Here is a 27,577-nt window from a genome sequence, read left to right as displayed (position 1 = left end):
ACCTTTAGAACTGAGATGAGTATGAATTTCTTCATTGAAGGAATGTTTAATCTGTTGAAATTATTACCGCAGAGGACTGTGGAGACCAGGACATTAAGTGTGTGATGATGCTCATCCTTTACTGTTCTTATTTTTTTCTTAGAATGTTTGTAAATGCAGAGGTTCTGTGGTGTCGAGTTTTGATGGGGTTTAGGGCAAACTCCATGATATCCAACAGACACTACCTCCGGCAAAAGCCTTTCAAGTAAAAAAAAAGACAATGAAAGGGGAGTGGCCAATTCTCACAGATCAGCTTTACTCTGGGCTGGTTTAGTTTGGTTCGGTGTTAATATGCAGACAGTCTATCAGACTGCTTGTAAAAGGAACAGCTACGTGAAAGTAATTGTTCCGTGCTGAATCTCTCTCCGACATCTCTCCTGTGAGACCCTGTGTTTGATTTTACCTGCATTGTCAAGAGGTGTTTATGTGGATTTGTGCAGTAATTGAGAACAATTATTAAGTTGGGATAGTCTGTTCGCTTTCACAAGGTTGAGTTATTCAGTATTCTGTTACCTTTTGCTGTGTTTCATTCGGTACTCTGGAAATAAGTTCTGTTTTATTTCAATCCGAGGAATATTGACCAGCTCCATCACTCCTGGAATGTCCACTGCACAAATGCTCAGAACAAGTTAGCTCAGAAAAGTTAGGGTTTGGGCTACCGTCTTGAAATGTTTTGAGAGGGTCTGGCCTGGTCTGTAACAAATTTATTCAATATAGAGATATATGTGTTTCTAATTGATCAGGGAATCAAAAGCTTTTGGGAGAATGCAGGAGAATAGAATTCCCTGATGTCAAAATATCAGAACGACTGGTTGCGGAGAATGACCTAATTCTGCTCCCACACTATATGACCTAATGATCTAATATGTAACAATGTCAATGTAAGGTCACAACCAGCTTCAATATTGCATCCATGTTACAAACAAGGATGGAAGAACTAGAATCCTTCCTTTCATTGAATATTTCCCTGTCTTGTTTCGTTCATTAGGCTTAGGTCCTTGAACTGAAGGAACCGTTCAGCTCTCAGGGTGCAGGAGCTACGGATGCTGATAGTTAGATATTTCGCAGCTTGCCGAAATTGCGCTATTTAGACGAATGTGTGCACCGTGTCCTGCTCAAGGGGTCACATGAACCTTTTCAGGAGAGGGAATATCAAGATCAGACATCGACAGAAACATACGCAAAGGATCACCGAAACACACCCACACTCTCGCACAAGCATATAGGAACAAGCAGAAACACATCTACACCCAAAAACTCACGAACACATACACGCAAAACGCATACCTATACACAGAAATGCAGTCAAAGTGAGATATAGGAACATACTGACAAACAAATGCACACACAATGCACAGTAACACCATCAATCTGAAACGTGGCAACACATCTGCACACAAACTACAGCAGCATTCCAGCAACCTCAGAACAGACTAGAATGAAAACAGAATGCAGAAGGGGGCACACCTTCTCACACATGTTCGTGCACACGTATACACCCAGCAAAACAGTCATACTGAGACACACTCATGTATGGACAGAATGCACACACATCCACACACAAAGAAATGCAGTCATACTGATCATTTAGAGATGTGGTTTTTGGACTGGGGTGTACGAATTTAAAAATCACAAAACATCAGATTCTGGTCCAACAAATGCATTTGGAAACACTAGATTGCAGACTACTGGTCCTTCACTAATTGGTGAAAGTTAGCAGGAATAGTGAGAAATCAAAATAAATCTACACACGCACGCGTGCACACACCCACACACACATATGCACAGAAAGGAACACATTATGTACATGCCAAATGCATACATATCCACACACAGAGAAATACAGTCATACTGAGATATAAGAACACATCTCCACACAAAGAATCACACCCACAGCCCCACACGCAGATATAAAAGAACTCAGCGTAAGAGTCATTAAACATCAACTTGCAAGAATTGACAGTAACTTTATCGGCACACACACACGCACACTCAAATCGTTACTGAACCACAACCACAATGAGATATAGAAGAGTGACATTCAGAAACAGAGACACACCTACAGAGAGGCACAGAGAGTTCCTACTATGGGGCACAGAAAGACCTTGACACACGGAGAGACGGACAGGCACAGTCTGATCAATACACTCACCTGCATATACATGAACATAGTTGGGCAGAGACACACCCCACACTCCAACAATAATACAATGACACTCAGAGACACACACACATGGTGTAATGGAACCGTCAAGACATGCTGAGAGTAATCCACACAGACACACACACACATACGCACCCACACACACAGACACACAGAGACACACGCACACAAAACCACACGGTCAGAGGACTGTGACCTTACAAACAGCATACACACAGTCAAAAACACGACAGCTTCACAATGTGCAAAGTACACACAGATAAGCAATCACACAGGCACAGTAACATACACCCACATAAGAACGCTTACCTTCACGGGAACACTCATACAACATTGAATAACATATCCAAATATATAAACACATGAATGGAAATTCACCAAAATACTACCCAATACGCACAAAGGGAAACCAACACACAGATGCATAAACACAGTCATGATGTCTCACACTCAGGGACATATCTAATGACAAAAACTTAGGGACACACCACCAAAGTGAGATTCCCACAAAGGCAATGAAATACACCCCCTATACAGAGACACACAGAGAACGTCACACACTAAAAGGGAGACGCATGAACACACTTCCCGGACAGTCACAGACAGAAGAAAGGAAGACGATCAAACTACAGCAGACGTCAGTACAGTAATGTGTCAACGTATTGTCGGCTGCACCTCTGCAATTTGTAGTTTGCAAAATCACTGACTGGGGAAGGATAAGTGAATGAGGGGATCAGGAAGTGCTTTGAATCAATGCAAGTGAGCTTGTTGTAAACTGTGAAAATTGCCTGTCATCGGCTTTGTGAGAGAAAGACACAGAGAGAGAGGGAGTCACAGAGGGACCGGGAAAGAGATAGACAGGGAGAAAAAGAAGGATAAACACAGAGGAATACAATGAGGGAGACAGATAGAGAGACAGGTAGAGAGACAGCTCGATGCTTTCAGAGAGGGGCACACAGAGCGAGACAAAATGAGAGAAAGAGAGGCCCAGCAAGAAACTGAGAGATGGGGGTCAGCGTGAGAGAGGAACAAAGACAGACAGGTGAGGTAGAGAGAGAGAGAAAGCATTTTTTTTGTGAAGTAAGTAGACAGGAGGTGGACTCAATAAACTCTATCAGAAACAAATGTGCTTCTCCAATAACCAACTCAGATTAGGTGATCAATGGCACCCGGAAACTTTCCCTGCTGGTTGTAATAAAGTGTTTATTGTGAGCTGAACACAGAGAGTCTGACAATCATCATGGTACAGGAACGACTGCTTCTGCCCGACCCCCTCCTCCCCTGCAGGAGAAATGCAGAGACCCATTCTGCTGGTCCTGAACACTCATCCAAAGGGCACTCTGTGAAGACCCAATATTCCAGAAGAAGCCATCACTCGCAGCCAACCCGATATTTAGAATCACTCCTCCAGCCTCTTTCCATCCTCTTTCTATCATATGTGAAGAATTTACGTGACCAGAACTTCGCACTGAACTTGGGCAGAATCGCTGCATAAAAGAATGTGTTCGTGCTGCAGATTAATTTCCTCAGCATTTCTGCCATCAAAGTAAACTGGAATAGATGAGCGTTCTTCCAACGATATGCTTGTTTATTGCTAAAGTTTCAGGTGTTTCCAGCCTGCGCTAACCACAGAAGTACAAGGTTGATGGATATAGTGATGAGAGATATTACCGACTTCCTCAGGCTCTCCATATCTGTGTCTCTGTGACTCACTCTATTCCTCTGACCCCTTGGGCTCTTGCAGATTCGACTGGCCACTGAATTGTACCTGACAGTCAAAGTGTTCATCAACAGAAGTAACACGAATGGAATGAAAAGGGCTTAAATGATTTCAAACCAGTTATATCACAGCCTTCTGAGATCAGTAAACATAACTTGACTTTGTTTCGCATTACCTCGGAACATTGTCAATTATCCTACAAGGTTCCAACCGAAAATATCAGGTAATGCGTTCTCAATCGATCAGAATGCCAGTTACAGCTCGAGAAACAGCCTAGGTTTTCTCTGAACAATATTTCCTCTTCAGTTTCAAGCAGCAAATGTTCACAAAACGATCAACAGAGAAACGGACAGTGAACAAGACGGAACAGTCTGTGGCTACACATATCAGGACAACGATCGCACTGCACACAGGGGTATGTCCAGGAAACATCCTCGGTAATAATGATCTTTGAATTACCACAGCATGATCCCAGTGCTTATGACCAGCAGATACCCTGTTGCGATGGCCAACAGGCAGCGCGTTATGCAGTTATAGAGGCCGTACTTTCCCTGTGAGAGAACCAAAATAACCGGGCAATAATCAGAAGTCACTGAGCAAACATTCTCCATGACTGCTCAATGGAAGATCTTCATATCTAACTGAGACAGGGAATTGACAGATGGTAGATGGGCGCAAATTTTAAGGTGATTAGTAAAAGTTTTGGTTGGGATTTGAGGAAAAGGGTTCCACTCAGAGAGTGGTGTGGGTTCTGACACTTCAGGAGGGTTATTGAAGTAGGAAACCTCAAAACCGTTAACAACTACCTGGGAAGAGTTCAGATTTCCATTAGCCTTGATAGCACAAGCTATATGGACCGACGGACCTCTTCAGTACAGTCGGGTTCCACAATTCAAAGAATCATTTCTGGCAACATCAGATTTACTTTTCATTCACACTAACATTCTTCTGTGGCGATTGTAAGTACTTTACTAGCGAGGGTTGTTTCCTGGACATCACCTGTGCAATCTGGTCTCCTTCCTATGGAAGGATGTTGTGAAACTTGAAAGGATTCAGAAAAGAATTACAAGGATGTTGCCAGGGTTGGAGGATTTGTGCTGCAGGGAGAGGCTGAATAGGCTGGGGCTGTTTTCCCGCTCTCCAATAAATTGTTTAAAGGGGCATTTTGAGCAATACTTGAATAGGCAGTAAATAGAGGGCAATAGATTTGGTAATTTGAAGCTTGGCTTCTTGCTCTTGTCAAAAGGTTTGAACATAGTGGTTTATTGCAGGATGAAGTAAGACGTGCAGCATATATCTATCAACTTGTTGAACAGTGATGTGTGATACACAAGGAAGCTGGACGAAACACAAATGAGCGCCATCTATTGGAACATCTGCTTTTTGTTTTGTGAACCAGGGTAGATCACGAACGCAGACCCCACCACCACAAATTTTGCAGTCGAGTATCCCACATTTGTGGACATCGCAGGTGTCAGCACACCCGATGTGCAATGGGATAGCCTCGTCCTGGGAGACCCATTTTTAATTTCAAAAATATACTTCCTTCATAAAATATTTTGATGATCTGGACAATTGTTCATGCAATATATCCGTAATCATTCAATTAAATGGTATACAGAGACAGAGTAATCTTTCATTTATACAGGTCTGTACGCTTACATGTTTAGCTGAGGCGTCAGCAGAGCCTGACTGACTGTGTGGGCCCCCTGTTCTTCATGGGCAGGCAGATGTTACACGATGGTCTTTCCCCACGGAACCTTGCCGGCAGCTACCCCAAGCTTCAGCGCGTCCCTCAATACGTAGTCCTGGGTCTTGGAATGTGCCAGTCTGCATCACTCAGTCGAGGTCAACTCCTTTAGCCGGAAGATCAGAAGGTTTCGGACCGCCCAGAGAGCGTCCTTCACCGTGTTGATAATCCTCCAGGCACAGATGATGTTCGTCTTGGTGCGCATCCTGGGGAACAGACCAAATAGCACGGAGTCCCGCGTCACAGCGCTGCTTGAGATGAACCTCGACAAACACCACTGCATTCCTCTCCAGACTTATTCTGCACAGGCTCATTCCGGAAGCAGGTTTGTGACAGTCTCGTCCCCCCCGCAGCCACTTCGAGGGCAGCATGCAGTGTGACTGAGAGTCCAGCCGTATATAAAGGATCTCACAGGCAGATCCTTTCTTATCCAGGTTTTCAGCTGAGTACTTTAACACGGTCCAGTTCACCAATTCTATACAATCCCAGGAACTGTCATTAGCAGCCTCAGGCCAGCATTGCACTTTATTTTGTGAAGAGTCCTCCCATTTCAGCTTCTGCTTGGAAGCTGTTTACACATGTAAGAGAGACTAAGACATGACGGCACAGCCCCAGAGTGAAGGGGCGACCTTTAGAACTGAGATGAGTATGAATTTCTTCATTGAAGGAATGTTTAATCTGTTGAAATTATTACCGCAGAGGACTGTGGAGACCAGGACATTAAGTGTGTGATGATGCTCATCCTTTACTGTTCTTATTTTTTTCTTAGAATGTTTGTAAATGCAGAGGTTCTGTGGTGTCGAGTTTTGATGGGGTTTAGGGCAAACTCCATGATATCCAACAGACACTACCTCCGGCAAAAGCCTTTCAAGTAAAAAAAAAGACAATGAAAGGGGAGTGGCCAATTCTCACAGATCAGCTTTACTCTGGGCTGGTTTAGTTTGGTTCGGTGTTAATATGCAGACAGTCTATCAGACTGCTTGTAAAAGGAACAGCTACGTGAAAGTAATTGTTCCGTGCTGAATCTCTCTCCGACATCTCTCCTGTGAGACCCTGTGTTTGATTTTACCTGCATTGTCAAGAGGTGTTTATGTGGATTTGTGCAGTAATTGAGAACAATTATTAAGTTGGGATAGTCTGTTCGCTTTCACAAGGTTGAGTTATTCAGTATTCTGTTACCTTTTGCTGTGTTTCATTCGGTACTCTGGAAATAAGTTCTGTTTTATTTCAATCCGAGGAATATTGACCAGCTCCATCACTCCTGGAATGTCCACTGCACAAATGCTCAGAACAAGTTAGCTCAGAAAAGTTAGGGTTTGGGCTACCGTCTTGAAATGTTTTGAGAGGGTCTGGCCTGGTCTGTAACAAATTTATTCAATATAGAGATATATGTGTTTCTAATTGATCAGGGAATCAAAAGCTTTTGGGAGAATGCAGGAGAATAGAATTCCCTCATGTCAAAATATCAGAACGACTGGTTGCGGAGAATGACCTAATTCTGCTCCCACACTATATGACCTAATGATCTAATATGTAACAATGTCAATGTAAGGTCACAACCAGCTTCAATATTGCATCCATGTTACAAACAAGGATGGAAGAACTAGAATCCTTCCTTTCATTGAATATTTCCCTGTCTTGTTTCGTTCATTAGGCTTAGGTCCTTGAACTGAAGGAACCGTTCAGCTCTCAGGGTGCAGGAGCTACGGATGCTGATAGTTAGATATTTCGCAGCTTGCCGAAATTGCGCTATTTAGACGAATGTGTGCACCGTGTCCTGCTCAAGGGGTCACATGAACCTTTTCAGGAGAGGGAATATCAAGATCAGACATCGACAGAAACATACGCAAAGGATCACCGAAACACACCCACACTCTCGCACAAGCATATAGGAACAAGCAGAAACACATCTACACCCAAAAACTCACGAACACATACACGCAAAACGCATACCTATACACAGAAATGCAGTCAAAGTGAGATATAGGAACATACTGACAAACAAATGCACACACAATGCACAGTAACACCATCAATCTGAAACGTGGCAACACATCTGCACACAAACTACAGCAGCATTCCAGCAACCTCAGAACAGACTAGAATGAAAACAGAATGCAGAAGGGGGCACACCTTCTCACACATGTTCGTGCACACGTATACACCCAGCAAAACAGTCATACTGAGACACACTCATGTATGGACAGAATGCACACACATCCACACACAAAGAAATGCAGTCATACTGATCATTTAGAGATGTGGTTTTTGGACTGGGGTGTACGAATTTAAAAATCACAAAACATCAGATTCTGGTCCAACAAATGCATTTGGAAACACTAGATTGCAGACTACTGGTCCTTCACTAATTGGTGAAAGTTAGCAGGAATAGTGAGAAATCAAAATAAATCTACACACGCACGCGTGCACACACCCACACACACATATGCACAGAAAGGAACACATTATGTACATGCCAAATGCATACATATCCACACACAGAGAAATACAGTCATACTGAGATATAAGAACACATCTCCACACAAAGAATCACACCCACAGCCCCACACGCAGATATAAAAGAACTCAGCGTAAGAGTCATTAAACATCAACTTGCAAGAATTGACAGTAACTTTATCGGCACACACACACGCACACTCAAATCGTTACTGAACCACAACCACAATGAGATATAGAAGAGTGACATTCAGAAACAGAGACACACCTACAGAGAGGCACAGAGAGTTCCTACTATGGGGCACAGAAAGACCTTGACACACGGAGAGACGGACAGGCACAGTCTGATCAATACACTCACCTGCATATACATGAACATAGTTGGGCAGAGACACACCCCACACTCCAACAATAATACAATGACACTCAGAGACACACACACATGGTGTAATGGAACCGTCAAGACATGCTGAGAGTAATCCACACAGACACACACACACATACGCACCCACACACACAGACACACAGAGACACACGCACACAAAACCACACGGTCAGAGGACTGTGACCTTACAAACAGCATACACACAGTCAAAAACACGACAGCTTCACAATGTGCAAAGTACACACAGATAAGCAATCACACAGGCACAGTAACATACACCCACATAAGAACGCTTACCTTCACGGGAACACTCATACAACATTGAATAACATATCCAAATATATAAACACATGAATGGAAATTCACCAAAATACTACCCAATACGCACAAAGGGAAACCAACACACAGATGCATAAACACAGTCATGATGTCTCACACTCAGGGACATATCTAATGACAAAAACTTAGGGACACACCACCAAAGTGAGATTCCCACAAAGGCAATGAAATACACCCCCTATACAGAGACACACAGAGAACGTCACACACTAAAAGGGAGACGCATGAACACACTTCCCGGACAGTCACAGACAGAAGAAAGGAAGACGATCAAACTACAGCAGACGTCAGTACAGTAATGTGTCAACGTATTGTCGGCTGCACCTCTGCAATTTGTAGTTTGCAAAATCACTGACTGGGGAAGGATAAGTGAATGAGGGGATCAGGAAGTGCTTTGAATCAATGCAAGTGAGCTTGTTGTAAACTGTGAAAATTGCCTGTCATCGGCTTTGTGAGAGAAAGACACAGAGAGAGAGGGAGTCACAGAGGGACCGGGAAAGAGATAGACAGGGAGAAAAAGAAGGATAAACACAGAGGAATACAATGAGGGAGACAGATAGAGAGACAGGTAGAGAGACAGCTCGATGCTTTCAGAGAGGGGCACACAGAGCGAGACAAAATGAGAGAAAGAGAGGCCCAGCAAGAAACTGAGAGATGGGGGTCAGCGTGAGAGAGGAACAAAGACAGACAGGTGAGGTAGAGAGAGAGAGAAAGCATTTTTTTTGTGAAGTAAGTAGACAGGAGGTGGACTCAATAAACTCTATCAGAAACAAATGTGCTTCTCCAATAACCAACTCAGATTAGGTGATCAATGGCACCCGGAAACTTTCCCTGCTGGTTGTAATAAAGTGTTTATTGTGAGCTGAACACAGAGAGTCTGACAATCATCATGGTACAGGAACGACTGCTTCTGCCCGACCCCCTCCTCCCCTGCAGGAGAAATGCAGAGACCCATTCTGCTGGTCCTGAACACTCATCCAAAGGGCACTCTGTGAAGACCCAATATTCCAGAAGAAGCCATCACTCGCAGCCAACCCGATATTTAGAATCACTCCTCCAGCCTCTTTCCATCCTCTTTCTATCATATGTGAAGAATTTACGTGACCAGAACTTCGCACTGAACTTGGGCAGAATCGCTGCATAAAAGAATGTGTTCGTGCTGCAGATTAATTTCCTCAGCATTTCTGCCATCAAAGTAAACTGGAATAGATGAGCGTTCTTCCAACGATATGCTTGTTTATTGCTAAAGTTTCAGGTGTTTCCAGCCTGCGCTAACCACAGAAGTACAAGGTTGATGGATATAGTGATGAGAGATATTACCGACTTCCTCAGGCTCTCCATATCTGTGTCTCTGTGACTCACTCTATTCCTCTGACCCCTTGGGCTCTTGCAGATTCGACTGGCCACTGAATTGTACCTGACAGTCAAAGTGTTCATCAACAGAAGTAACACGAATGGAATGAAAAGGGCTTAAATGATTTCAAACCAGTTATATCACAGCCTTCTGAGATCAGTAAACATAACTTGACTTTGTTTCGCATTACCTCGGAACATTGTCAATTATCCTACAAGGTTCCAACCGAAAATATCAGGTAATGCGTTCTCAATCGATCAGAATGCCAGTTACAGCTCGAGAAACAGCCTAGGTTTTCTCTGAACAATATTTCCTCTTCAGTTTCAAGCAGCAAATGTTCACAAAACGATCAACAGAGAAACGGACAGTGAACAAGACGGAACAGTCTGTGGCTACACATATCAGGACAACGATCGCACTGCACACAGGGGTATGTCCAGGAAACATCCTCGGTAATAATGATCTTTGAATTACCACAGCATGATCCCAGTGCTTATGACCAGCAGATACCCTGTTGCGATGGCCAACAGGCAGCGCGTTATGCAGTTATAGAGGCCGTACTTTCCCTGTGAGAGAACCAAAATAACCGGGCAATAATCAGAAGTCACTGAGCAAACATTCTCCATGACTGCTCAATGGAAGATCTTCATATCTAACTGAGACAGGGAATTGACAGATGGTAGATGGGCGCAAATTTTAAGGTGATTAGTAAAAGTTTTGGTTGGGATTTGAGGAAAAGGGTTCCACTCAGAGAGTGGTGTGGGTTCTGACACTTCAGGAGGGTTATTGAAGTAGGAAACCTCAAAACCGTTAACAACTACCTGGGAAGAGTTCAGATTTCCATTAGCCTTGATAGCACAAGCTATATGGACCGACGGACCTCTTCAGTACAGTCGGGTTCCACAATTCAAAGAATCATTTCTGGCAACATCAGATTTACTTTTCATTCACACTAACATTCTTCTGTGGCGATTGTAAGTACTTTACTAGCGAGGGTTGTTTCCTGGACATCACCTGTGCAATCTGGTCTCCTTCCTATGGAAGGATGTTGTGAAACTTGAAAGGATTCAGAAAAGAATTACAAGGATGTTGCCAGGGTTGGAGGATTTGTGCTGCAGGGAGAGGCTGAATAGGCTGGGGCTGTTTTCCCGCTCTCCAATAAATTGTTTAAAGGGGCATTTTGAGCAATACTTGAATAGGCAGTAAATAGAGGGCAATAGATTTGGTAATTTGAAGCTTGGCTTCTTGCTCTTGTCAAAAGGTTTGAACATAGTGGTTTATTGCAGGATGAAGTAAGACGTGCAGCATATATCTATCAACTTGTTGAACAGTGATGTGTGATACACAAGGAAGCTGGACGAAACACAAATGAGCGCCATCTATTGGAACATCTGCTTTTTGTTTTGTGAACCAGGGTAGATCACGAACGCAGACCCCACCACCACAAATTTTGCAGTCGAGTATCCCACATTTGTGGACATCGCAGGTGTCAGCACACCCGATGTGCAATGGGATAGCCTCGTCCTGGGAGACCCATTTTTAATTTCAAAAATATACTTCCTTCATAAAATATTTTGATGATCTGGACAATTGTTCATGCAATATATCCGTAATCATTCAATTAAATGGTATACAGAGACAGAGTAATCTTTCATTTATACAGGTCTGTACGCTTACATGTTTAGCTGAGGCGTCAGCAGAGCCTGACTGACTGTGTGGGCCCCCTGTTCTTCATGGGCAGGCAGATGTTACACGATGGTCTTTCCCCACGGAACCTTGCCGGCAGCTACCCCAAGCTTCAGCGCGTCCCTCAATACGTAGTCCTGGGTCTTGGAATATGCCAGTCTGCATCACTCAGTCGAGGTCAACTCCTTTAGCCGGAAGATCAGAAGGTTTCGGACCGCCCAGAGAGCGTCCTTCACCGTGTTGATAATCCTCCAGGCACAGATGATGTTCGTCTTGGTGCGCATCCTGGGGAACAGACCAAATAGCACGGAGTCCCGCGTCACAGCGCTGCTTGAGATGAACCTCGACAAACACCACTGCATTCCTCTCCAGACTTATTCTGCACAGGCTCATTCCGGAAGCAGGTTTGTGACAGTCTCGTCCCCCCCGCAGCCACTTCGAGGGCAGCATGCAGTGTGACTGAGAGTCCAGCCGTATATAAAGGATCTCACAGGCAGATCCTTTCTTATCCAGGTTTTCAGCTGAGTACTTTAACACGGTCCAGTTCACCAATTCTATACAATCCCAGGAACTGTCATTAGCAGCCTCAGGCCAGCATTGCACTTTATTTTGTGAAGAGTCCTCCCATTTCAGCTTCTGCTTGGAAGCTGTTTACACATGTAAGAGAGACTAAGACATGACGGCACAGCCCCAGAGTGAAGGGGCGACCTTTAGAACTGAGATGAGTATGAATTTCTTCATTGAAGGAATGTTTAATCTGTTGAAATTATTACCGCAGAGGACTGTGGAGACCAGGACATTAAGTGTGTGATGATGCTCATCCTTTACTGTTCTTATTTTTTTCTTAGAATGTTTGTAAATGCAGAGGTTCTGTGGTGTCGAGTTTTGATGGGGTTTAGGGCAAACTCCATGATATCCAACAGACACTACCTCCGGCAAAAGCCTTTCAAGTAAAAAAAAAGACAATGAAAGGGGAGTGGCCAATTCTCACAGATCAGCTTTACTCTGGGCTGGTTTAGTTTGGTTCGGTGTTAATATGCAGACAGTCTATCAGACTGCTTGTAAAAGGAACAGCTACGTGAAAGTAATTGTTCCGTGCTGAATCTCTCTCCGACATCTCTCCTGTGAGACCCTGTGTTTGATTTTACCTGCATTGTCAAGAGGTGTTTATGTGGATTTGTGCAGTAATTGAGAACAATTATTAAGTTGGGATAGTCTGTTCGCTTTCACAAGGTTGAGTTATTCAGTATTCTGTTACCTTTTGCTGTGTTTCATTCGGTACTCTGGAAATAAGTTCTGTTTTATTTCAATCCGAGGAATATTGACCAGCTCCATCACTCCTGGAATGTCCACTGCACAAATGCTCAGAACAAGTTAGCTCAGAAAAGTTAGGGTTTGGGCTACCGTCTTGAAATGTTTTGAGAGGGTCTGGCCTGGTCTGTAACAAATTTATTCAATATAGAGATATATGTGTTTCTAATTGATCAGGGAATCAAAAGCTTTTGGGAGAATGCAGGAGAATAGAATTCCCTCATGTCAAAATATCAGAACGACTGGTTGCGGAGAATGACCTAATTCTGCTCCCACACTATATGACCTAATGATCTAATATGTAACAATGTCAATGTAAGGTCACAACCAGCTTCAATATTGCATCCATGTTACAAACAAGGATGGAAGAACTAGAATCCTTCCTTTCATTGAATATTTCCCTGTCTTGTTTCGTTCATTAGGCTTAGGTCCTTGAACTGAAGGAACCGTTCAGCTCTCAGGGTGCAGGAGCTACGGATGCTGATAGTTAGATATTTCGCAGCTTGCCGAAATTGCGCTATTTAGACGAATGTGTGCACCGTGTCCTGCTCAAGGGGTCACATGAACCTTTTCAGGAGAGGGAATATCAAGATCAGACATCGACAGAAACATACGCAAAGGATCACCGAAACACACCCACACTCTCGCACAAGCATATAGGAACAAGCAGAAACACATCTACACCCAAAAACTCACGAACACATACACGCAAAACGCATACCTATACACAGAAATGCAGTCAAAGTGAGATATAGGAACATACTGACAAACAAATGCACACACAATGCACAGTAACACCATCAATCTGAAACGTGGCAACACATCTGCACACAAACTACAGCAGCATTCCAGCAACCTCAGAACAGACTAGAATGAAAACAGAATGCAGAAGGGGGCACACCTTCTCACACATGTTCGTGCACACGTATACACCCAGCAAAACAGTCATACTGAGACACACTCATGTATGGACAGAATGCACACACATCCACACACAAAGAAATGCAGTCATACTGATCATTTAGAGATGTGGTTTTTGGACTGGGGTGTACGAATTTAAAAATCACAAAACATCAGATTCTGGTCCAACAAATGCATTTGGAAACACTAGATTGCAGACTACTGGTCCTTCACTAATTGGTGAAAGTTAGCAGGAATAGTGAGAAATCAAAATAAATCTACACACGCACGCGTGCACACACCCACACACACATATGCACAGAAAGGAACACATTATGTACATGCCAAATGCATACATATCCACACACAGAGAAATACAGTCATACTGAGATATAAGAACACATCTCCACACAAAGAATCACACCCACAGCCCCACACGCAGATATAAAAGAACTCAGCGTAAGAGTCATTAAACATCAACTTGCAAGAATTGACAGTAACTTTATCGGCACACACACACGCACACTCAAATCGTTACTGAACCACAACCACAATGAGATATAGAAGAGTGACATTCAGAAACAGAGACACACCTACAGAGAGGCACAGAGAGTTCCTACTATGGGGCACAGAAAGACCTTGACACACGGAGAGACGGACAGGCACAGTCTGATCAATACACTCACCTGCATATACATGAACATAGTTGGGCAGAGACACACCCCACACTCCAACAATAATACAATGACACTCAGAGACACACACACATGGTGTAATGGAACCGTCAAGACATGCTGAGAGTAATCCACACAGACACACACACACATACGCACCCACACACACAGACACACAGAGACACACGCACACAAAACCACACGGTCAGAGGACTGTGACCTTACAAACAGCATACACACAGTCAAAAACACGACAGCTTCACAATGTGCAAAGTACACACAGATAAGCAATCACACAGGCACAGTAACATACACCCACATAAGAACGCTTACCTTCACGGGAACACTCATACAACATTGAATAACATATCCAAATATATAAACACATGAATGGAAATTCACCAAAATACTACCCAATACGCACAAAGGGAAACCAACACACAGATGCATAAACACAGTCATGATGTCTCACACTCAGGGACATATCTAATGACAAAAACTTAGGGACACACCACCAAAGTGAGATTCCCACAAAGGCAATGAAATACACCCCCTATACAGAGACACACAGAGAACGTCACACACTAAAAGGGAGACGCATGAACACACTTCCCGGACAGTCACAGACAGAAGAAAGGAAGACGATCAAACTACAGCAGACGTCAGTACAGTAATGTGTCAACGTATTGTCGGCTGCACCTCTGCAATTTGTAGTTTGCAAAATCACTGACTGGGGAAGGATAAGTGAATGAGGGGATCAGGAAGTGCTTTGAATCAATGCAAGTGAGCTTGTTGTAAACTGTGAAAATTGCCTGTCATCGGCTTTGTGAGAGAAAGACACAGAGAGAGAGGGAGTCACAGAGGGACCGGGAAAGAGATAGACAGGGAGAAAAAGAAGGATAAACACAGAGGAATACAATGAGGGAGACAGATAGAGAGACAGGTAGAGAGACAGCTCGATGCTTTCAGAGAGGGGCACACAGAGCGAGACAAAATGAGAGAAAGAGAGGCCCAGCAAGAAACTGAGAGATGGGGGTCAGCGTGAGAGAGGAACAAAGACAGACAGGTGAGGTAGAGAGAGAGAGAAAGCATTTTTTTTGTGAAGTAAGTAGACAGGAGGTGGACTCAATAAACTCTATCAGAAACAAATGTGCTTCTCCAATAACCAACTCAGATTAGGTGATCAATGGCACCCGGAAACTTTCCCTGCTGGTTGTAATAAAGTGTTTATTGTGAGCTGAACACAGAGAGTCTGACAATCATCATGGTACAGGAACGACTGCTTCTGCCCGACCCCCTCCTCCCCTGCAGGAGAAATGCAGAGACCCATTCTGCTGGTCCTGAACACTCATCCAAAGGGCACTCTGTGAAGACCCAATATTCCAGAAGAAGCCATCACTCGCAGCCAACCCGATATTTAGAATCACTCCTCCAGCCTCTTTCCATCCTCTTTCTATCATATGTGAAGAATTTACGTGACCAGAACTTCGCACTGAACTTGGGCAGAATCGCTGCATAAAAGAATGTGTTCGTGCTGCAGATTAATTTCCTCAGCATTTCTGCCATCAAAGTAAACTGGAATAGATGAGCGTTCTTCCAACGATATGCTTGTTTATTGCTAAAGTTTCAGGTGTTTCCAGCCTGCGCTAACCACAGAAGTACAAGGTTGATGGATATAGTGATGAGAGATATTACCGACTTCCTCAGGCTCTCCATATCTGTGTCTCTGTGACTCACTCTATTCCTCTGACCCCTTGGGCTCTTGCAGATTCGACTGGCCACTGAATTGTACCTGACAGTCTCTGCATTTCTCCTGCAGGGGAGGAGGGGGTCGGGCAGAAGCAGTCGTTCCTGTACCATGATGATTGTCAGACTCTCTGTGTTCAGCTCACAATAAACACCTTCAACATATTGTCTAGCTATCACCATTGTTAACAGCTAACCCGAGAATGCAACTTTTAAAAAAGGGTTTGTGATTTACACATGAAAGAAGTGAAACTATCACTGTCTTCTAACAGATGAAAGGCTTAACATACAACAATTTTTCAATGTATAATTTCTTTTACATCACACTTCAAATTTTTGATATAAATTCTGTGTTACGATCGAGCCCTCCACAATCACCTGATGAAGGAGCGTCGCTCCGAAAGCTGGTGTACTTCCAATTAAACCTATTGGACTATAACCTGGTGTTGTGTGATTTATAACTATAAACGAATCTACCATGCCTGCCTCTACCAGCTCTGCTGGCAACCAGCTCCAAACGCCCACCACCCTCTTTGTGAAATACATGCCTCATGTATCCCCTTAATCTTTCCACCTCTCACCTTGAAAGCGTGACCTCTCGTTATTGAATCCTTCACCCTATGAAAAAGTTTTTCTCTATCCACCCTGTCTACACCCTTCATGATTTTGTTAACCTCAGTCAGGTCCCCCCTCAATCTCCTTTTTTGTAGTGAAAATAAACATAACCTACTCAAACTCTCTTCATAGCTAGCAGCTTCCATACCAGGCAACATTCTCGGAAACCTTCTCTGCATCTTCTCCAAAGCGTCCACATCCTTTTGGTAATGTGGCGCCCAGAATTGTACACAGTATTTTAAATGCAGCCGAACCAATGTCTTGGATAATTTTAACATGACTTGCCAGTGCTTATGCTCAATACTCCGTCCAATGAAGGCAATTATACTGTATGCCTTCTTGACCATTCTATCCAACTCTGCAGCAACCTTCAGGACACAATGAACCTGCACTCCCAGATGTCTCTACCCATCAACTTTTCGCAAGGCTCTTCCATTCATTGTATGATTCGATCTAGAATTAGACTTGCCTAACTGCATCACCTCACATTTGTCTGGATTGAAAACCATCTGCCACTTTTCTGACCAACTTCCCAGTCTATCGATATCCTCCTGTATTTTTCACAGTCCCTTATGCTTTCTGCTAATCCACCAATCTTTGTGTAATCTGAATACTTGCTAATCATAAGAACAGTGCCCTCTTCTAGATCATTTATGTATATGTGCCACAGTGGGCGTCACGGTGGCACAGTGGTGACCCCCGCTGCCTCACAGCGCCAGAGACCCGGGTTTTTAATCCTGCCTCAAGCAACAGTCTGTGTGGAGTTTGCACATTCTTGCCGTGTCTGCGTGGGTTTCCTCCTGGTGCTCCGGTTTCCTCCCACAGTCCAAAAATGTGCAGGTTAGGTGAATTGGCCACGCTAAATTGCCCAAAGCATTAGTTGAAGGGTTAAATGTAATGGGTCTGGGTGCGTTGCTCTTCAGAGGATCAGTGTGGACTTGTTGGGCTGAAGGGCCTGTTTCTACACTGTAAGTAACCTAGAAATCTACACGACCGACCCCTGTGAAGCACCACTGGTCACGTTTCTCATTCCGAAAAACCCCCTTCAAGTACTACTCTCCTGTTGCTCAACCAGTTCTTTACTCACCGAGCTAGAACACACTGCACACCACGTGACTTCACTTTCTCCATGCGTCTACAATGGTAAACCTTATCAAACGCCTTACATAAGTCCATTTATATGACATCAGCAGCCCTTCCTTCATCTAACAACTTGGTGACTTCCTCACTGAACTCTATTAAGTTGATAAAGCACGATCTCCCCTGCACAAAACCATGTTGACTTTCACTGATAAGCTCATTCTTTTCTAAATATTAGTAGAACCTATCTCTCAGTAATCTCTCCAGCAACTACCCCACCACCGACGTCAGGCTCACTGGTCTGTAGGTACCCAGAATATCCCTGCTACCCTTCTTGTGAAGTTGGACAACATGAGCGATCCTCCAGTCCTCCAACACCTCACCTGTTTTTAAGGATGCCCCAAAGATATCTGTCAGGCTACAGCTATTTCCTCTCTCGCCTCCCTTCCGGTCCTGGCGATTTCTCCACCTTAATAACTTCTAGCCGACACAACACATCTTCCCTGCTTGTGCCAACGTGATACAGACTAATCAAACTTCTATATTTAATCTCAAGATTCATCATGTTCCTCTCCTCAGTGAACACTGATACAAAGCAATCATTCAGAATCTCACCCATTCTCTCAGGCTTGGCACGCAGTTTTCCTTCATTATCTCTTCGTGGACCAATACTTTCCCTAGTTACCCGCTTGCTTCTTTATTAGAATAAGATGCATTGGGATTGTCCCTAATTCTGCTTGCTATAGCTATTTCATGACCACTAATATCCTCGATTGTTTAAGACATGTCATACTCTTCCGACATTCCGCCAGGGCCCGTTCTGGTCTTAGCTGCCTCGAACTTATGTATGCTTCCCATTTCCTCTTGGCGAGTTGTACAATTTCTCCTGTCATTCATGGTTCACGAATCGTGTCCCTCCTATCCATTTGCCTTACCACAGGACATAGTTATCATGCATTGTCCTTAACCGAAGCCAACAGGGTAAGTTAGCATGGCCAAACAAGCTAACCTGCACATTTTTGGATTGTGGGAGGAAACCGGAGCACCCAGAGGAAACCCACGCAGAGACTGGGAGATGTGCAAATTCCACACAGTCAGTTGTCTGAGGAGGGAATTGAAGCTGGGTCTCTGGCGTTGTGAGGCAGCAGTGCTAACCACTGTGTCACCGTGCCGCCCATTATGGGAATTGTTTTCTTTGGAACGGCACTGGGAGTCGTGTTATGGAGAATAGATAAAAATCGTGTCCTTTTCTTTCATTGATACATTGCTTTGAGATTAAAGAGAGTATTGTAATATACTGCGTGTTCATTGCCTTTGACTCTGTGTTTTGGTACGAAGTTTGGTTTATTCTAGTTTGTCGTCATTTCTTTGGGAATAAACATCTGTTTTGATGAGGAAACAATATTTGCAGCATTGTGTGTTTACTTTCGAGAAGAGATCATTTTGTTAAATTTAAACAACTCAGGTATTCATGCATTATGTTGGATTTCTGACGAGGATCTGGCGTGTTCTGTAATTAATCAGCTTGTGCTGGAACAGAGGTGAGGCGATTAAACACTTGACTAACTCCCGAGGAACTAACAGACTAACCCCACTCTTCAAATACATTGCGCCCCTACGAAATTCGTCCAGATCGATTATATGCCCCAGACACTGACCAGGCATGCACAACGAGATGTAATTCCATATTACCTCTCCCAAAGTTACGACTTTCACACTCAGCACCAGATCCAATGCAAAACAAATTCCCTCAGCCCCTGCCAGATCTGTAACAGTGGAACTGCATGAGACACTGGCTGGTTGGCACAAATGCGGCTTAGTGCAAATTATTGGTCCTCACCGAGGAGAAATTGATAACTACAGATGCTGGAGATCAGAGTCGAGAGTGTGATGCTGGAAAGGCACAGCAAGTCCGGAAGTATCCGATGAGCAGGAGAATCGACTTATCGGGCATGAACCCTTCAGTGGATTATCAGTTTAAAGGTTAATTCCTCTGATGATATATCATAATAGAGAGTCAGCGAGACATTTTTTTATCATATCATATTACACAATGGATTGGAGCTGATCGAATTACTAATTGCAGTAGTAATCTGCCTGTTTTGTTTTGTATTGTGTCGTTTATTCATAAAATATCAACAAGCACATTCCAAAACTATTTGAGTCAGCTAATGCAGACAATACAGTAAAAAGTCACATCTCCCTATTTGCATTTTCCATTATTTGCTGACTGAATGTCAGCCAAATTCAAACATTTGGTAAACTTGACAAGGAATTGATCACTTTCCAAAACAAACTGTGTGGGATTGAATGACTTAACAGATCCTTAGTTTATCATTGCAGAGATAAGTCAGATCATGTTTTGCCACTTTAATGATGAAACAAACCATTCTCAGCTCTGTTAGCAATGTCCGCCAGACAATTACATCTTCTCAAGTGCAACAACTCATGTTTTTGTAATATAGTGACTAGACGATTCGAGGTAATCCTAATTCGAGGACGGGAAAAGATTGTGGCTATGAGAGATGCTCCAATATTTGGGGTATTTTAGGTGTCAGCGCAGACTTTCACAAATTTCGGGAATAGTAATTATTGTTTGATGAACTGTTGCATTGTTTTGGAAATTTAGGCGAAAAAGATCAAAGCAACACAATGAAAATAAAGGAGGATTTGTGTGGGAGAGTTCACAGCACAGGGGTAGGTATATTTATGGTTTTTAAGTGTTGTCTTGCTGAGTTTTTTTTGTGCAAATCTACAATATTGAGTAGCGTGGTTTCTTTTTGGTTATCGGCTTGATTGAGATCTGTCACTTGATTGAAATGTAAAAGTATAAAGCTTAGGCACTGAATGAGCCGTGAGCACTTCCTTTTCGAGCAGTTAGGCTGTGGCATTTTCTGGGCGTGTCGATTATTAGGGTGCAAAGATGGCCTTTAGAGGAGTGATGCACTCGACCTGTTAGATGTGGGAGATGAGGGAGAGCTTCCAAGTCCTGATGATTATGTGTCCAGTAAATATGTTTGTTTGGAAAACCGATAATATCGCATGGATTGGTTGGAGCAGCATTTAGAGACAATGAGGAATTTTCAGGAACTCGGGGGTCTGTTGGTTGGCAGCTAGAGGAGCGAGTGAACAAAAGCTGACACGATCAAGCAGATGTGTTATCGCTCGGAAAGGCAGGAGAGGTATACAGTTAGGGCAGGAGTCTACTGTGGCCATGTGTATTTTAAACAGATATGCTGTTTAGGAAAATGTAGGGAGTGATGAACACGAAGGAAAATGTAGCACTGACAGCCACGTTTCTGGTAGAAAGACTGGCTCTAATGTAATTAGGGTTATGTCAGGTTCGAAGTGATCAATTGTGACCAGGGACTCTTTGCTCAGAGGCAGTGACAGACATTGTAGTGGACAAGAGTGCCTGTTGCCTCATTGGTGCAGATTATTCTCAAAGCGGAACGATACCAGCAGGAGGACTTTGTGTACATTGGAACTAGCAACGTAGGAAGGATTAAAGAGGAAAATCTGAACGGGGAATATAAGAATTCAGGCAGGAATTTAAAAGGAGGTCCTTGGGGGTAGTAATATCTGGATTACTCTAGTTGTCACGAGCTAGTGAGTATAGAAATAGGAAGATATAGCAGATGAATGCATGGCTGAGGAGCTGGTGCAGGGCAGAAAGGTTCACATTTTTTAATCATTGGAGTAACTTTTGGAGTAGAGGATATCTCTATGACAAGGACGGATTGAACCTGAATTGGAAGAAAACTAATTTACTTGCAGGGAGATTTGCTCGTGATGTTCAAGAATATTGAAACTAGTAAAGTTGGAGTGGGGGGTGCGGGGATGGTGGAGGTGCGGGGCTGGGTGGTGTGCCAGGGCGATCATGAGGAAACAAATCAGTCTGAGACTGATACAGTTGGGAAAAGGAGCAAGTCCAATAGTCAGGTAGGGTTGCCCAAAGCAGAGAATGAGGGAGGACTACCAAATTAAATTGCATTTATTTCTGTACAAGATGCCAACTGGGAAGACAGGTGTTTTGCAGTCATAGTTCGGCGCTTGGGACAGCTCCGTCTTCCCCATTCTTGGATTTTAGCAACCAGTCTGGGAAAATAACCACATCTCTTACCGAAAGACGCAACACATTTACATTGAGCAGCTTTCATCTTCAGCGTTCAGCACAACCACACTTTGGACCTTATCATCAGTAGGGGTTGTGAGGAGAGCCTGGAAGGGGCCCTTTCCATCGAGTTTGGAGGCCGCAGCTTGTGCATTATAAAAGAGTATAAACCATTCTCTCCTTGCCCAAGGGTATCCATGAACGAAACCCCATTTTCAAATAGGGTTGGTCAGGCAGACATAGGCTCGGGATTCCGAGTAGAATCTAAGTTCTTGATTTATAGCGTTTTTGGTTAACCCTGTTTGTATATTCCTCAGCCTTAGTAGCCTTACATTGTATCTCATATCACTTTTATTTTTTCATCTACCCATTCACAACACCTTTTGGGAGTTCCATTTGTTATACATACATCTATCCCCAAACACATGCAAACTCCCCTCAACTGGCCAGTAAAGTATTTTTCCATTCTTCAGTTAGCAACAAATTAATGCAGCCATTAATTGCCAATCGGCAATGATACAGGTCACTGACAATATGTAAAAGAACAAAACCAAGTGATCCTGACAATTAATTCTGCGTTATTGATTCGGGGTTAATTCAATTAATTACATAAAAGTAGTAAACAAAATAATCATTATCTTTAATTCAGAGCTGAAAATTAAACAAGTGAAATATCAGAACCCACACCAATCTCTGAGTGAAAGCCTTTTTCTCAAATCTCCTCCAAACCTTTTACTAATCACCATACAAATTGTGCCCTTCTACCATCTGTCAATTCCCTGTCTCAGTTAGAAATAAAGATCTTACATTGAGCAGTCATGGAGAATGTTTGCTCAGTGACTTCTGATTATTGCCCGGTTATTTTGGTTCTCTCATGGGGTAAGTACTTCCTCTATAACTGCATAACACGCTGCCTGTTGACCATGGCAACAGGGTATCTGCTGTTCATTAGCACTGGGATCATGCTGTGATGATTCCAAGATCTTTATTACGTGGGGTGTTTCCTGGACATACCCCTGTGTGCAGTGCTATCTTTGTCCTGATTCGTGCAGCCACAGACGTTTCCATCTGGTTCATTGTCCGCTTCTCCGTTGATCATTTTCTGACCATTTGCTGCTTGAAAGTGAAGAGGAAATATTGTACAGACAAAACCTTGGCCGTGGCTCAAGCTGTAACTAGCATTCTGCTCTATTCAAAACGCATTCCTTTCTATTTTCGGTGTGAACCTTGGAGGGCAATGTTCCGAGGTAATGCGTAACAAAGTCAAGTTATTTTACTGATCCCAATTGGCTGGGATTTAACTGGTTTGATATGATATTAACCCCTTTCATTCCATTCGTGTTAACTCTGTTGATGAACCCTCTGACTGTCAGCTACATTTCAGTGGCCAGTCGAGTCTGCAAGAGCCTGAAGGGTCAGAGGAATAGAGAGAGTCACAAAGACACAGAGATGGAGAGCCTGAGGAAGTCGGTGATATCTCTCATCACCATATACATCAACTTTGTACTTCTGTGGTTAGAGCACTGTGCAAACACCTTATACTTTCGCACTAAAGAAGCATATCGTTGGAAGAACTCTCAACTATTCCAGTTTATGTTGATGGCAGAAATGCTGAGGGATTTAAGCTGCAGCACGAACACATTATTTTATGCGGCGACTCTGCCCAAGTTCAGAGCGATGTTCTGGTCACGTAAATGCTTCACTTATGATGGAATGAGGATGGAAAGAGGCTGGAGGAGTGATTCTAAATGGCTGGCAGCGAGCGATGGCTTCATCTGGAATATTGGGTCTTCACAGAGAGCCCTTTGGATTATGTTAAAGACCAGCTGCATGGGTCTTTGCTTTCCTCCAGCAGGTGAGGAGGGAGTTGGGCAGAAGCAATAGTTCCAGCACAATGATGATTGTCAGACTCTCTCTGTTCAGCTCACAATAAACACTTTATTACAACCAGCAGGGAAAGGTTCCGGGTGCCAGTGATCACCTAATCTGAGTTGGTTATTGGAGAAGCACATTTGTTTTTGAGAGAGTTTATTGAGTCCACCTCCTGTCGAATTACATTAAAAAATATTGTGTTTTCTCTCTCTCTCTCTCTCTCTCTACCTCACCTGTCTGTCTTTGTTCCTCTCTCACGCTGACCCCCCATCTCTCAGTTTCCTGCTGTGACTCTTTTTCTCTCTTTTTGTCTCACTCTGCGTGTCCTTCCCTGTCTGCATCGATCTGTCTGTCTACCTGTCTATCTGTCTGTCTGTCTCGCTGCCTCCCTCTGTGTCTATCCTTCTCTGTCTCTCTGTCTATCTCTTTCTTGGTCTCTCTGCCTGTCCCTCTCTCTCTCTCTTTCTTATTCTCACAGAGGTGACACTCAGAAACAGAGACACACCCACAGAGAGGCACAGAGAGATCCGACTGTGGACAGGGAAAGACTTGACACACGGACAGACAGCCAAGCACATTCTGATCAACACACTCACCTGCATAAACATGAACACAGTCAAGCAGAGACACCCCACACTCCCACAATAATACAATGACACTCAGAGACACACGCATATGGTATCAAAGAACCATTATGACATCTCAACTTGTCTCAGTTTAGTACATGCTCACTTCCATTGACTCAAACGCTTCCTGATCCCTTCATTCACTGATCCTTCCCCAGTCAGTTATTTTGCAAACTTGAAAGTGCACAGACACAGCCGACAATACGTTGTCATATTACTGTAAGTATGTGTGCTGGAGCTTGATCATCTTCCTTTCTTCTGTCTATGGCTGTGCGGGAAGTGTGTTCATGCGTCTCGCTTTCAGTGTGTGACGGTCTCTGTGTGTCTCTGTATTGGGGTGTACTTCATTGCTTTTGTGGGATCTCATTTTGTTTGTGTGTCCCTCAGTTTTTGTCATTAGATATGTCCTTGAGTGTGACACATCATGACCGTGATCATGCATCTATGTGTGGGTCTCCCTTTGTGCGCTTTGGAAAGTATTTTGTTGAATTTCCATTCATGTGTTATATATTTGGATATGTTATTCAGTCTTGTATGAGTGTTCCCAAGAAGGCAAGCGTTCTTATGTGGGTGTATGTTATTGTGCCTGTGTGATTGCTTATCTGGGTGTACTTTGTACATTGTGAAGGTTTTGCGTTTTTGCTTGTGTGTATATGCTGTTTGTGAGGTCACAGTCCTATGACCGTGTGGTTTTGTGTGCGTGTGTGTGTGTGTGTGTGTGTGTGTGTGTGTGCGCGTGTATTACTCTCAGCATGTCATGATGGTTCTATGACACCATATGTGTGTTTCTCTGAGGGTCATTGTGGGAGTGTGGGGTGTCTCTGCCTGACTGTTCATGTTTAAGCAGGTGAGTGTGTTGATCAGAATGTGCTTGGCTGTCTGTCCATGTGTCAAAGTCTTTCCGTGTCCACAGTAGGATCTCTCTGTGCCTCTCTGTGGGTGTGTCTCTTTTTCTGAGTATTCACTCTGTATATATCTCATTGTGTTTGGAGTTTAATAAGTGTGTTTGAAAGTGCTTGTGTGTGTGCCTAAGTAGTCACTGTCAGTCCTTGCAGGTTGGTGTGTAATGACGCTTACGCTGAGTTTTTACATCTGTGTGTGGGGCTGTAGGAGTGATTCTTTGTGTGGAGATGTGTTCCTATATCTCAGTATGTCTGCATTTCTCTGTGTGTGGGTATTTGTGCATTTGACATGTACATAATGTGTTCTTTCCTGTATTTTTGTGTGCATACGTGTGTGTGTGGGCGCGCGTGCGTGTGTGTGAGAATGTGTAGATTTGTTCTGATTTCTCACTATGCCTGCTAAATTTCACCAGGTGATGAAGGAGCAGTACTATGAAATCTAGTGCTTCCAAATAGATTTGTTGGACCAGAATGTGACGTTCTGTGATTTTTAAATTTGTGCAACCCAGTCCAACAACCGCATCTCTAAATCATCAGTATGACTACACTTCATTGTGTGTGGATGCGTGTGCATTCTGTCCATACATGGGTGTGTCTCAGTATGCCTGATCTTCTGGTGTGTATGTGTGCACGCACATGTGTGAGTAGCTGTGCCCCCTTCTGCACTCTGTTTTCATTCCTGTGTGTTGTGAGGGTGCTGGAATGTTGCTGTAGTCTGTGTGAAGATGGATCCCCACGCTTCAGATTGATGGTGTTATCGTGCATCTGTGCATGTGTGTACGTTTATGTGTGCTTTTGTTTGTCAGCATGTTCCTATATCTCACTTTGACTGTGTATAGGTATGTGTTCTGTGTGTATGTGTAAGTGAGTTTGAGGGTGAGGGCGTGTTTCAACATGCACGTGTTTGTTTGCGCGAGAGTGTGGGTGTGTTTCGGTGATTCTTTGGGTGTGGTTCTGTCCGTGCCTGATCATGATATTCTCTCTCCTGAAAAGGTTCAAGTGAACCCTTGAGCAGATCACGGTGCACACTATGGTCTAAATAGCACATTCTGGCAGGCTGGGAAATAACTAACTATCAGTATCTGTAGTTCCTGCACCCTGACAGCTGAACTGTTACTTCAGTTCAAGGACCGAAGCGTAATGAACGAAACAAGACAGGGAAATATTCAATGAAAGGGAAGATTCCACTTCTTCCATCCTTGTTTGTAACATGGATGCAATATTGAAGCTGGTTGTGTCCATACATTAATATTGTTGCGTATTAGATCATTAGGTCATATAGTGTGGGAGCAGAATTAGGCCATTCATCCCAACCATTCGTTCTGACATTTCGACATGAGGGAATTCTATTCTCCTGCATTCTCCCCAAAACCTTTGATTCCCTGATCAATTAGGAACACATACATCTCTATTTTTAATAAATTTGTTATAGACCAGGCCAGACCCTCTCAAAACATTTCAAGATTGTAGCCCAAACCCTAACTTTTCTGAGCTAACATGTTTTGAGCAGGTATACAGTGGATATTCCAGGAGTGATGGAGCTGGTCAATATTCCTCGGATTGAAATAAAACAGAATTTATTTCCAGAGTACCAAATGAAACACAAACAAAATGTAACAGAATACAGAATAACGTAACCTGTGTGAAAGCGAACAGACTGTCTCAACTTCATAATTGTTCTCAATTACTGCACAAATCCCCATAAACACCTCTTGGCAATACAGGTAAAATCAAACACAGGGTCTGACAAGAGATGTCGGAGAGAGATTCAGCATGGAACAATTACTTTCATGTAGCTGTTCCTTTTACCAGCAGTCTGAAATACTGTCTGCATATTAACACC

Source organism: Chiloscyllium punctatum, chromosome 47, assembly GCF_047496795.1.
Source record: "Chiloscyllium punctatum isolate Juve2018m chromosome 47, sChiPun1.3, whole genome shotgun sequence".
Classification (NCBI taxonomy): domain Eukaryota; kingdom Metazoa; phylum Chordata; class Chondrichthyes; order Orectolobiformes; family Hemiscylliidae; genus Chiloscyllium; species Chiloscyllium punctatum.
Note: the sequence above shows the minus strand (reverse complement) of the source record.